Raw genomic sequence first — 12,661 nt, forward strand, 5'->3', positions numbered from 1 at the left:
TAAACATCCATGTATATTCCAAGTGGGTACGCATCGAGGCGCCGTTAAAATAACATAACCTTTAAATGTTTCTCACCACCTCACCCCACAGCCGTTCTCCCTCGCCTCAAACAAGTTCATCGTGGGGAGAAATCTCTTCACGATATGTAAAGGTACATATTATAGCGCGTTTCCTTACTGTGCACAGAGGAAGGTTATCAACTGGTATTAACAATTCCAGTCCATTTTACTACTTAAGAATGAAATGATACTGACGTGTCCATTACCTAGCAGTAATATCCCTTGAAGAACAATTATAATCATCTAATGTTACTCACTTGTTGGCTCGTTTCATTTAACTAGTCAGACGCGATATTTTGTGCTCTACAGAAAATTATTTCAACACTGTTTCATTATCATAATGTTCAACAGCATGCTATCAAATACGTTTTCTGAAAAATTGACGTGGATAATCCAAAATTTTTAAGGACATATTGAACCCTTGAACTTACCATTCCATCGTTGGTCGGCCACAGCTGCTACAGTAGAGCAATATAGAACTCTTAAATCATGGGTCGTTGCGGGAAGAATTTCGGTCACGATCTTAACCAAACGATGGGGTTCAGAAGAGAGCCTAACTACTAGAAATAAGGAGCAAATATGTGCTTACTAACTTTTATTAAATTAGAAATGGCACAACATTATTATTTTAATATAAATCCTTGAAATAAAAAAATATAAATTATTTATTATTGAATGTTTCAAACGCAGTCACATTGCATAGCGTTGATTTTATTTCTTACAATGTCGAAGAGTTGCTTAGGAGAAAATATTAAATTAGTGGACAGCGAAACTGAAAAACTGAAAAAGGAAAGACCTGAAAACCGGGCACCTATTACCCCAAACGAGAACTGAGAATTAAACCACACGATCCGTGGAAAATCTGACTTTCAACAAGTAGAATGCCTGATTTCCTCTCAATTAAGGTTATCCACCAGTCGAATACCCTTACGGATACGGAACACCCGCCGAATGGACCCTTAATCGAACCAAATTGACTATCAGTTGCTTTGGATAGGCTGCGAAATATTATGGGAAAGCATGGTGTTCACTACGAGTTAACAGCATCATTCACAATTGAAATAAAATCCCACCATGTATTTGTCATTCATGACACCCTTAAGTGTTAAGGTACTCCCGATGCTAAATGTGCATCACCCAAACAACTGTTCGGAAGGAACCAACAACAACATGATCCGCGAGGATCTTACGTTACGTCGTTCTGAAGGAACAAAACTGCGAAATGCAGGAAACACTTATTCATCACGCATTTAGAAGAAATGCCAAACACTGAAGTTAATTAAAAAGTGGCAAATCACTTGAAAAGTATTATTATCGAACCGATTTTCAGGTTAGAAATGGTTATGTTACGCTTAATAAAATTACCAGTCCACATTGAGAAATACAACAAATTTAAGGAATTCTTTCCCTTGAAAACAATGACTACCATTACAGATCCATCTACTTATTGTTTGTCCCAACACACTACCTATAAAGTGATCACTTAATCGAGTTCAACTACGTATAAAGTGAAAGAACGACAAAGATTGAAAATAAAATAATACTACTGGCTAACGAATCGAAACCACATTCGCAGCTCAAGTCTCACACTAATACATTGAGTGTCAATATGCACACTATCTAAACGAAACGGACGTCAGAACGACAAAACAATTAAGACCGTAAAATAAAATAACATATCGAAGTCATTAAAACTCAACACGCATGGAGAATTACAGTAAAATATTTAATCTCCATCAGGTCGATATCCAATGTTTGGGCAACCCTCATTTACTGTAGATGCTACCTTCGTCCAAGTCACTTCACAAAACATAAAAACATCTAATCTGAGACTTGAGTATGTACAGCTGACAACCCAGACCTATTGTCGGGCTCACTTAAAATCTGTATATCCTAACACTAATCTCTATGTACATGATAACTTCCTAATTCTATCGTCGAGCGTGAACTAGGACGTCTCACCATCAATATACTCCAAGGATAACATGTGACGTCCTAAATCTATGGTCGGGCGTAAAAATGGGTGGTGCTACGCATCCCCTAGCATATCAGGCGAACTAGCAATTTCAAACAACTCTGACATTTCAATTGTAAACCTGGTCAGACTAATAACACACACGGAACCACGTCTCTTACTATTAAACGAATACAAGTCGAAAAATGCAGTTCTCCAACTCAAACACAATCTCAGCATGTGCAATGAAGTTTTAGGGAAGAAAATATTAATTCCCAACGCACGTCTACCATTTAGTGGATGTTGCCCAAAATAATAATCATCACTACCGCATTGGAAACTCTCAAATCGCCTACCATCAATTCCAAATATTTATATCTATGACTATCCAGTGAAATGAAATTCAATAACTTCACACGGTCAAACAACACCCACCGCGTATTCTAAATGCTCTTTTATCCTTGAGGTCACATTATCTTAATGTTTTGACTTTTACCACCAAGACTTTTAATCTTTACTAGAATCGTTTTCACTGGGGATCTTACTAGAAATCTACAGTGCCTCACACAGTAGTCGTCTCAATTTTCGAATTGTTAGCGGAAAACACTACAGCCTGTCACAATACAGCCTGTCTCACAACTCATTCTCCTCGCCTTCTCCCAGCGGTATTACTTAAAATCCAGGCTCCCTTTCATCTTCAGTATTCCTATCACCCTCATCTCCACATATATAAATTCTTCGCTCTCAATCCATTTTTCTTATATTTCCAAGACCATTTTCGTATTTCAATCCTCTGGTGAAAACAATAACCATTATAAAATACACGTCTTTCTTTACTGTTACTACAACTTTCGGACCTCGAGAATACAAGAACACACCGCTATTTTCCGTATCATTGATATACACGATGTCACAAAATTTTACTTCCCATGAATAAATATAACTCTATCGAATTTCACTGGAATTTTCTAAATGCCTGCGATCCTTGTAAAATATACTGGTTAAATGCACTTTTAACATAGAAAAATTTCTTTATCCCGCGGTAGACATTATTATTATTATTATTATTATTATTATTATTATTATTATTATTATTATTATTATTATTATTATTATCGACAAACATTTCTGAATTCAACTGATATTTGAAATTAAGACATTCGCCACGACTATTTTACCATTATAGCTTTCCTAATTTTCCTCACTTTGGACAATATCTCATAGAACATTAACACCAGATATAAACGTCGCATTTTACAGTTTCTTGACGTGAAATTTACAAACTAAAATTTTCACACGCTGACCAAATTTATAACACTTTTCGCCTGATAATTATAAATATCAACCCGACAATCATCTTGAAAAATTGGTTGGGACAAACAATAAAATCTAGCTACAACATAATACTAATATAGACAGACCTGCAAGTGACGTCATCTCCAGTATTCTGGCTACATTTTCGCCAGCTGACCTCGTGCTTTTAGCCGCACATTGGTACAAATAACATCATCTTCTCCAACATATCGTTCTTACAAACACTGCCTTTTAATACGTTATTAAATTACAACACAAATCACGCACTTTCCTCGTTATAACTTGAACAACAAACATCCCTCCTTCTGTAGTCAACTGCGACTGTCTACCTTCTTCCCAGACTCGTCTCTCTGTCACCCTTACCCAACAGATGTTCAACAGATAACGAAGTCGGAACTACTCTGACCAGCTTCCCAACTCTCTTAACACTTTCAAACGCACATGAGGTGATACAATAAAATCTGCTGTGTACTTTAACAGACGCCTATGCTTTCACAGTTTGTCGGCAAAAAGTTCAAAAAATTTCTATCACCTTCCCTTTCTAACCGAGGATGTGGACCTCAGCCACGAACATGTACTAAGTTATTCATAGATCAATCTCGTACAATTTTCTGCTGACGACGGGGGTAAGCTACCGCTGCTTCAAAAACCAGATCGACACTGAAAAATATGCAGTGGGGGGGGGGGTTCCTTTTATAGTCTTACGAGTGACGCCACACACACTACTAAGCTTGATTGCGTAATCTGCTAATTTCGCGTCCAATAGACCGATTTTTATGAGACTTGTTCCAGAATTCCAGAAAGACTTGTAATTATTTTAGATGTTAATCTCATAATTTTACCACACTCGCAACAGGTGAAATAAATTAATTCTGCCCGGGCGTTTCACGGGTTTTCTTCATCCATTGACCTTGGCACGTGGACCTAGTCCTCGGATCTGACGCTGATTTGTACTTAGGCTTAACTGCATTTATATTTTACCCTGGGGGCTCGGTCTTCACGTAGGGTTTAAGAATAATTTAGATTATTTATTTCTGTATTTACTGGGTTGCCAAAATCTCCCGTTACGCAGAATTCCGTGAATTTGAAGAATTATTGGGCACCCGAAGTCCGCCGAGGTGTCACGGTATTTCACGAGCTTGCCGCGGGTGAGATCTTTCCCACGCGACAACGAGGCTCTGGGAGCGCAACATGGCTGCTCTCAAAAATAAAAGTAGCTTGTTGATTTGAAATAAATATTGAGAAAAATAAAAATATTTTTCTCATAGTAGAATTATGAGTTCAATATAGTAATTAATATTTTAGTAGGCTGAGTTTTGGTATTATATAATAAAATTTGATTATTACAATACAGCAGCTGGCACGAAGTTTTTCTGCACAATTAGCAGCGGTAATACCAAATGCTCTATGTTACAAAACAAACAAAATGTGTACCCTTACCTCAAAGATCTGCGTGCCTTTTCAGCATGTTACAGTTCCGTATTATACAATTTACACCTTTTCAACTTCAAGTTTAAAACACATCCAAACATATGCCAAACACGTTCATCTGCAGACCAAATACGTTCAAATTGAAAGTAAGTTAAGATAAAAACAAATCTAAGTTCGGAAATCTTAAGCACTACCGGTATACTCATTTCCCGTAGCCATTACAGCCGTATGCAACCCTTATAAGGCAGATCATCGATGAGGTGTCGTCTGTGGTAGTGGCGGTGGTGATGGTGTGTATGTGGTAGGCAAGTTCCAGGAATGACGGGAACAACACAAATACCCAGTTCCTGAGAAAAGGGAATTAAAATAACACGATCCAGCCAGGAATCGAAATCAAGGCTCCAAGGCTCGAAGACCAAACCAGAGACCAGTCAGCCATGTGGCTGGATCTTGAGCACTTGGCCTTAGAGAAAGGAAAAGCTAGCAAAAGGAAAGTTAGGCACACTGGTTTACGCAGTCGTATTAATTTAGTTTATGACATCTGCAGTAAATCATTGGATAATAACTGCATACCTCGCACAATTGTTAACATTTGTTGTGTGAATATTTTCAGTTACAATATCTTCTAACTGACAGAGGCGGAATTCAGACTGGAACATATTTTCCTTGCCGTCACCAGCTAAAATTTGTAGCAATTTAGTAGCCAGAACTCTTTCAAAAGCAGCTGTTAAATGTGACCAAGCACTATGAATTTCTGTAGTTGAATTGATTAATATCTATTTGAAAGGGATTAATCCCAATTTGAAATTGTTTGGTATCGATTTGAAATTGTTTCTTCTCAATTCGAAGTTGAAAAGTCATAGATGGCTACACTATTGCTAACATTTGTAACTCGACCTGTACATTAGTATTGATAACCACCACATTCGTTGTTCTAAACCCTTTTATACCCACCGTGCATAATTCATCACGAAGATTTTGAGGATTGTATTTGGTTGCAATTTCAGTCCGTTCAAATCCTAACAGGGTCAGAAATTTTAATCGCGTCTCGTTAATTCCTCTGACTCGGGGACTGGGTATTTTTTTAGTCCAATGCACTCTCCTTCATATACCTACACTGAACCACACAATAGTAAATATATCCCCCTACATAGGGTTGTGTCGGGAAGGTCATCCGGGCGGAAAACGCGGCCAAGTCCACATTTGCTAAGGAGTCCGCACCCGTGACCCTACCAGAGTGTTAGAGAAGCGGCGGAAAAAGAAGAAGAAGGAGAAGAAGAACCTATCACATCACATCAACTCGTATTTTTATTTGGTTGATCTGACGGGATATTAACTGCCTCCAACTAATACTTTTGAAGAACAATTTGTTCGTATCGTACCGCATCCTGTCAAAATTTCGGCCTAGCTCAGGGTAGAAGCGCGTGGTGCGTCCGGATGTAGACAATTAACATCTCTAACTAAATAATATACCAAAGTATATGGACAGTTAATACGTACATATAAATCTAGTGAATGAGAACGCAGGTGATCGGGTAAAATGGGTTTACTGAACTAAAAACATGAATTGAATTCATACTAAATAAAAAATATAGAACAACGAAATAACCGACCAATGGCTAATGAAAAAATTGACACGCACATATACGTAAATTAACATTATTAACAAACCGTTTGACAACCTCCGTGGCTCAGACAGCAGCGCGTCGGCCTCTCACCGCTGGATACCGTGGTTCAAATTCCGGTCACTCCATGTGAGATTTGTGCTGGACAAAGCTGAGGCGTGAGAGGTTTTTCTACGGGTACTCCGGTTTCCCCTGTCATCTTTCATTCTAGCAACACTCTCCATTATCATTTCATAGCATTTATCAGTCATTCATAAATCACTTTTGGAGTGGCGACCCCATTGTACTAATAGCCTATATGCTTCATTCATTACATCCCGGACCCGGTCAAGGATTGGAAAACAGGTTTAAATTTTCATTTTAAACAAAACGTTTACACATAAAAACGGGTAACGAATCCGGGAAATTGGAAAGACATTGTTTACATGCAATATGTCTGAATTACATTTTATTTCATTATGTTGCCAGCCTCTTTATGTCCCTAATTCTTTGCCGTTTGTGAGATGCGATAGTAATATTCGATACACTACCTTAGTAATTGGCCTAATTTACATATATATATTCCGATCACTCGGACACAAATATATAAAACACTTGTTCAGGTCTGCTTCTAAATTACCCTTCCAAATTAATCACAGATTCTAACCGTATGGGTCCGTACCCATGAGCACGGATAAGGTCAGAAACTTTCTTCCCAAAGTTAGCCATCGGGCTAAGTCTCTCCGTTAATCAACAAAAGACAACATCACAACACAGAAATAAATACACTGGACAGAACAAAACACATCACAAGTAGATAAATCACATCTGTAAACAAAACACAAAGAAATATGTGCACTGAAGTTGGTAGGGCTGTCGGGTCGAGAACCCAACACATCCTGGCAGCGGGCATCGCATATGTCACATATAGACATAGCATATCTGCATTACTTGACACGACAGGAAAGATCCGCTGGTTAGCAACGTAACATCAAAATTACTGGGTTTTGTGGTCAGGCATTTCAAGCAGGTAACGTGATCATTCGTAAATAACTTACACTTTTCTCTATGCCCTCAGTCTACAGCTGACTCAAGGGAACCTTTCTACCTGGGTAAAAACAATATCACGTTGGGGCCTGGCGGAATTCTCAATGCTTCAGAACGGCACGCAATTCTCATCGGCAAGTTATAACTCACAGCCTTACATATTTTCGTATAAAACTGGTTGGCATACCAACTCATATAAATCATAGCTCCAAATATAACATCATGGCTTCCATCGCCTATTTATTGTCATCTCAGCCCCGTAAACACCTATCGTCAATTCTCTAGCCTCGCATATAAATGATCCTCGGTTCGATGACCGCTACGTTCATGAATTCGCCTGCCACCATACTCAAAGTCCCTATTCTACTCTCCACGTTGAAAGATCTCCCGTTGCGTCTCCTCGCAGCTGAAATTCATGCGTCATGCAAAGAAACATCATAACATATACTGTCTCTAGTCTAATCCTCTTTAATATCGTAACGCTGATGGCGTACAGCCCATTAGGTTTCTATGAAGAATCTACCCATGCAACTCTATCTAAAATCAACTCATAAAGAATACAATTCTAATAACTATAACACACACCTATATCCAACCTATTCTATCCCTTATTCCCATCTAAATTATATACAACACTTATCTCGGGAACTTGGAATACATAAAGCCCTGAACGTATTTAACTTTACTTAAAATGAGCAGAACTAATGCCACTCTGGCTTACATTTAAAGATTAATTTACTTGTTTAAGTGTGCCCTAATTAGTGCATCTAGATATCACTTCACATGCTTACAGAACAAAAAGACTTAGCTCATGGTTGCTGTCTCCTTGATGTTGGTCGTATCTGGAACGGTTGAGTTACGTTGGAAACGTCTACTTCACCGCTCAGCGTGGTCGAATACACGATTATAACCTTCGCACTGGCTACTATTTGACTATAGCCTCCGCGCAGATAAAAGTTCAATCTGTGCGACACTAAATTAAGGGAACTGGCCCGGTTGCAATCAGTCCTTGACAGCGGTTATTTTTTAAGAGACTCGCACACGTTAATAACACAGTTCGCGTACGCGTTAAATAATACATATACTTTTATAACGTCATTAGCTCTTGTGAGCTAAATCACGGCGATTGTACTTCAGTTTAACAAAAACTTCACAAATAAATTCATCTTGTTAGCTCGCGAATTACGACACGTCGCACTTGGCGTTTCGAAGCAGAAGGAGCCAATATGCATGAGACAATGAGGTCCCTTCCTTTGTCACCACAGACTTTATAGCCTCTAGAGGACGCTAGCTTCGAGGGTATCCCCAGGCAAACTGTCCCCTTTCCTTTGTAAGAGGTAGCCAGATGTCCCGCACCCATAAATACGCATACATCTCAGCTGACCACCAGTAAATAGTATTATCGGCCCCAGTTTCTCTATAGCTCTAATCTTAATTATGTGTGGTGTCGGATCTGTGGAATTTTGCTTTGTGGCGGATTAATTGATTGAAATTCAGATCATGATTCCAGTCCTGGAAAAGAGAATTTTGTCAACCTGTGACAATTGTTCGGTTCATCCCATCGTTTAAATCTCACCCCGTCCAAGTTGCTGCGCTCGGGTACGCCGATATATAGGGGGTTATATGATTGAAATCACGGCCTGCGGCTCAAGTCCAACTATAGGAACTCGTTCCTATCGGAGCGCTGCGGAGTTCTCACAGCCTATGTCACGGCCATCCAGGGTTCCTTCCTTCACTCCCCGCGACTATTTGGCGCGATGAATAAAATTATGCCACAATGTTATAATAAATAAATTGAAGCATATAATGATATGGTTCAGTATCAATAATCACTGATCTGCATTTAGGTCTGTCGCCGAGGTGTGAGATTCCATGTCTATTGTTTAGCTAGTTTTTTATAAATGACTCGAAAGAACTTCGAAATTTGTCGAACCTTTCCCTCGATAAATTATTATTTGTACTTCTGAATTACAACTTCATATTCATACTATGATATTTTCTATCTTTAAAACTCTACTCAAGCACATTCATCTATTAAAGTTATTCTATGCCATCTCTTCACTGACAGCTAGGAACATACCGTTTAGACGAGCAGCTCGTCTCCTATCTCTCAAATCTTCCAAACACAAAGTTTGCAAAATATTTATAACTTTACTCTTTTGTTGGAAATTGCCCGGAACAAATCCTGCTGCTTTCCTTTAGATCTTTTCCAGTTATCATATCAAATAGTCCTGATGAGTGTCCTATGCATGAAGCTATACACTAATTGGGATCTTACCAGAGACTTATACGTCCTACTGTCGGAAGCCCTGAAGATGGTCTTCCGTGGTTTCCCATTTTCATACCAGCCAAACGCTGGGGCTGTACCTTAATTAAGGCCATGGCCGCTTCCTTCCAACTCCTAGGCCTTTCCTATCCCATTGTCGCCGTAAGACCTATCTGTGTCTGTGCGACGTAAAGCCACTAGCAAAAAAATACGTCTTCTCATTCACATCTTTACTACAAATACTAAATAACCCCATAACCATATCAGTAGACCTTCATATGCAACCTCGTTAATGTTATTACCTCAATGAAGATCATTCATTTCCTATATTAACACCTAAGTACTTCCAGTGATCTCCGTGATGTACTGTCACCCCATCAACGCAGTAATTAAAACTGAGAAGATGTTTTCTCTTCGTAAAACTTACAGTCTGAATTCTCATCCTTGTACCATCATTTGCAGTCCATTTCACGATAATGTCGAAGTTTTTTGCAATTACCCACAATCCTATAACATATCTAAGGCATTTGATAGGGTAGATTATGGGAGACTACTGGCAAGAATGAGGGCTGTTAGACTAGATAAAAGTATGACTGAATGGGTGGCTATATTTCTAGAAAATAGAACTCAGAGAATTAGAGTAGGTGAAGCTTTATCTGATCTTGTAATCATTAACAGGGGAATTCCTCAAGGCAGGCAGGATATTTATGTTTTCTTATATTCAAAAAATGATATGAGCAAACAACTGGAATAAGAGATAAGGCTTTTTGCGAATGATGTTTTTCTATACAGTGTAATAAATAACAAGGTTGTAAGCAACTGAAAAAAGACCTCGACACTGTTGTAAAATGGACAGAAAGCAATGGTATGATAAAAAAAAAACCGCGTTCTCATCCCGAGGTGGTGCAGCTCTTATCAGGCACATGCCCATTGGAGGTGAGCTGTATGTACCATTTCAGCTACACACCAGCCCTCCTGCGATTCTTAAATTTCTGGCAGTACGGAGAATTAAACACGGGCCACCCGAGGACGGCAGCTAATGACACCAACCGTAATGGTATGATGATAAACGGGGTTAAAAGTCAGGTTGTGAGTTTCACTAATAAGAAACGTCCCCTCAAATTTTATTACTGCGTTGATGGGATGAAAGTTCCTTACGCGGATCACTGTAAGTACCTAGGTGTTAATATACGGAAGGACCATCATTGGGGTAAGCACATAAATGGGATTGTAAATAAAGGGTACAGATATCTGCACATGGTTATGGGGGTATTTAGGTTTTGTAGTAAGGATATAAAGGAAAGGGCATATACGTCTCTGGTAAGACCCTAACTAGAGTATGGTTCCAGTGTATGGGACCCTCACCAGGATTAATTTGTTCGAGAAGTGGGAAAAATCCAGAGAAAAGCACCTCTATTTTTTCTGAGTGATTTCCGATAAAAGAGTAGCGTTACGAACATGTAGCAAAGTTTGGGCTGGGAAGACTTGAGATATAGGAGACGAGCAACTGGACTAAGTGATATGTTCCGAGCTGTCAGGGGAGATATGACGTGGAATGACATTAGTAGACGAATACGTTTGAACGGTGTTTTTAAAAGGATGATATATCACAGTATGAAGATAAAGTTGGAATTCAAGAGAACAAATTTGGGCAAATATTCTCTTATAGGCAGGGGAGTTGGGGATTGGAATAACTTACCAAGGGAGATGTTCATTTTATGTCCAGGTTCTTTGCAATCATTTAAGAAAAGTTGCCACCTGGGCAACTGTTCTAAATGCAGATAACTGTTGATTGATTGATTGATTGATTGATTGATTGATTGATTGATTGATTGATTGATTGATTGATTGATTGATTGATTGATTGATTGATTGATTGATTGATTGATTGATTGATTGATTGATTGATTGATTGATTGATTGATTGATTGATTGATTGATTGATTGATTGATTGATTCATTCATTCATTCATTCATTCATTCATTTATTCATTCATATTTACCGCCCGCAGAAAGCTTTGTTTGTTATTCCAATTCCAAGAAAATAAAGGTCCAGCAATGCTGCCTTGCGTCACTCCCCCCTTAATTATTAATACCGACGGGCAATTGCCCCTGACAATGCCGATTAAATATCGTACGATAAGATGGTGCCGACCGGATATATGTACTACAATACGCACCGTTGTAAATGTTTCGCTCTTCGGCTAAATAGCCAGTGTATTGGCCTCGGTTCACGGGGCCCCGAATTCGATTCCCGACCGGGCTGGATATATTAACTACAGTACCTAACATAAGCTTAAGACCACCGGCGAAAATAAGTTAATAAACTCCTGATCTTACACTTGGTGTACGAATTGATCTCCAGCTATATTTTAGCTTATTCGTGTTGATACACAACTTATGAAAACGAGCCCTTGAAATATCGAATGAAGTTTATGTGTAATAATTTTTGAAAGATTCTGAGAACCTATAAAAGTAAAGGCTAACCTGTTCACTAAAGAACAGCACTTGCCACTTATTTTTTGATACCTATGCAATAGAGTGTATATTTCAGTAAAAGCCCAAAGGAAACAAAGGTAACGTGTGTATGCAAAGATACCACTAGTGACGTGAAATTACAAGATACAGGTATAAAAAGTTCTATGGACTTGTATACTATATATGCTGTAGATAGTAAAATTCAGTCTAGTTAATTCTTCTGAGTGTCTACATTTGTCCTCATACAACACAACACACCACGCTACCAACCACCACTGAAAAATACAATTGTGAATACGTCCCTTCACAGAGCACTGACATCAGGAAGGGCAACCTACCGTAAAGCAGGGCCAAATCCACATGTGTGTAATAAACTTCGCACCCGAAACCCCACTAGAATATCTGAAAACTGGAAGAAGAACATGTTTTTCAAACCAAAGTGGTTGGATATTCAGTTGGTTTTTTCCTACATATTTCATGACTCTCACTTCCCACTCCGAATGGTGA

The sequence above is a fragment of the Anabrus simplex genome, chromosome 2 (genome assembly GCF_040414725.1).
Source record: "Anabrus simplex isolate iqAnaSimp1 chromosome 2, ASM4041472v1, whole genome shotgun sequence".
Lineage (NCBI taxonomy): Eukaryota > Metazoa > Arthropoda > Insecta > Orthoptera > Tettigoniidae > Anabrus > Anabrus simplex.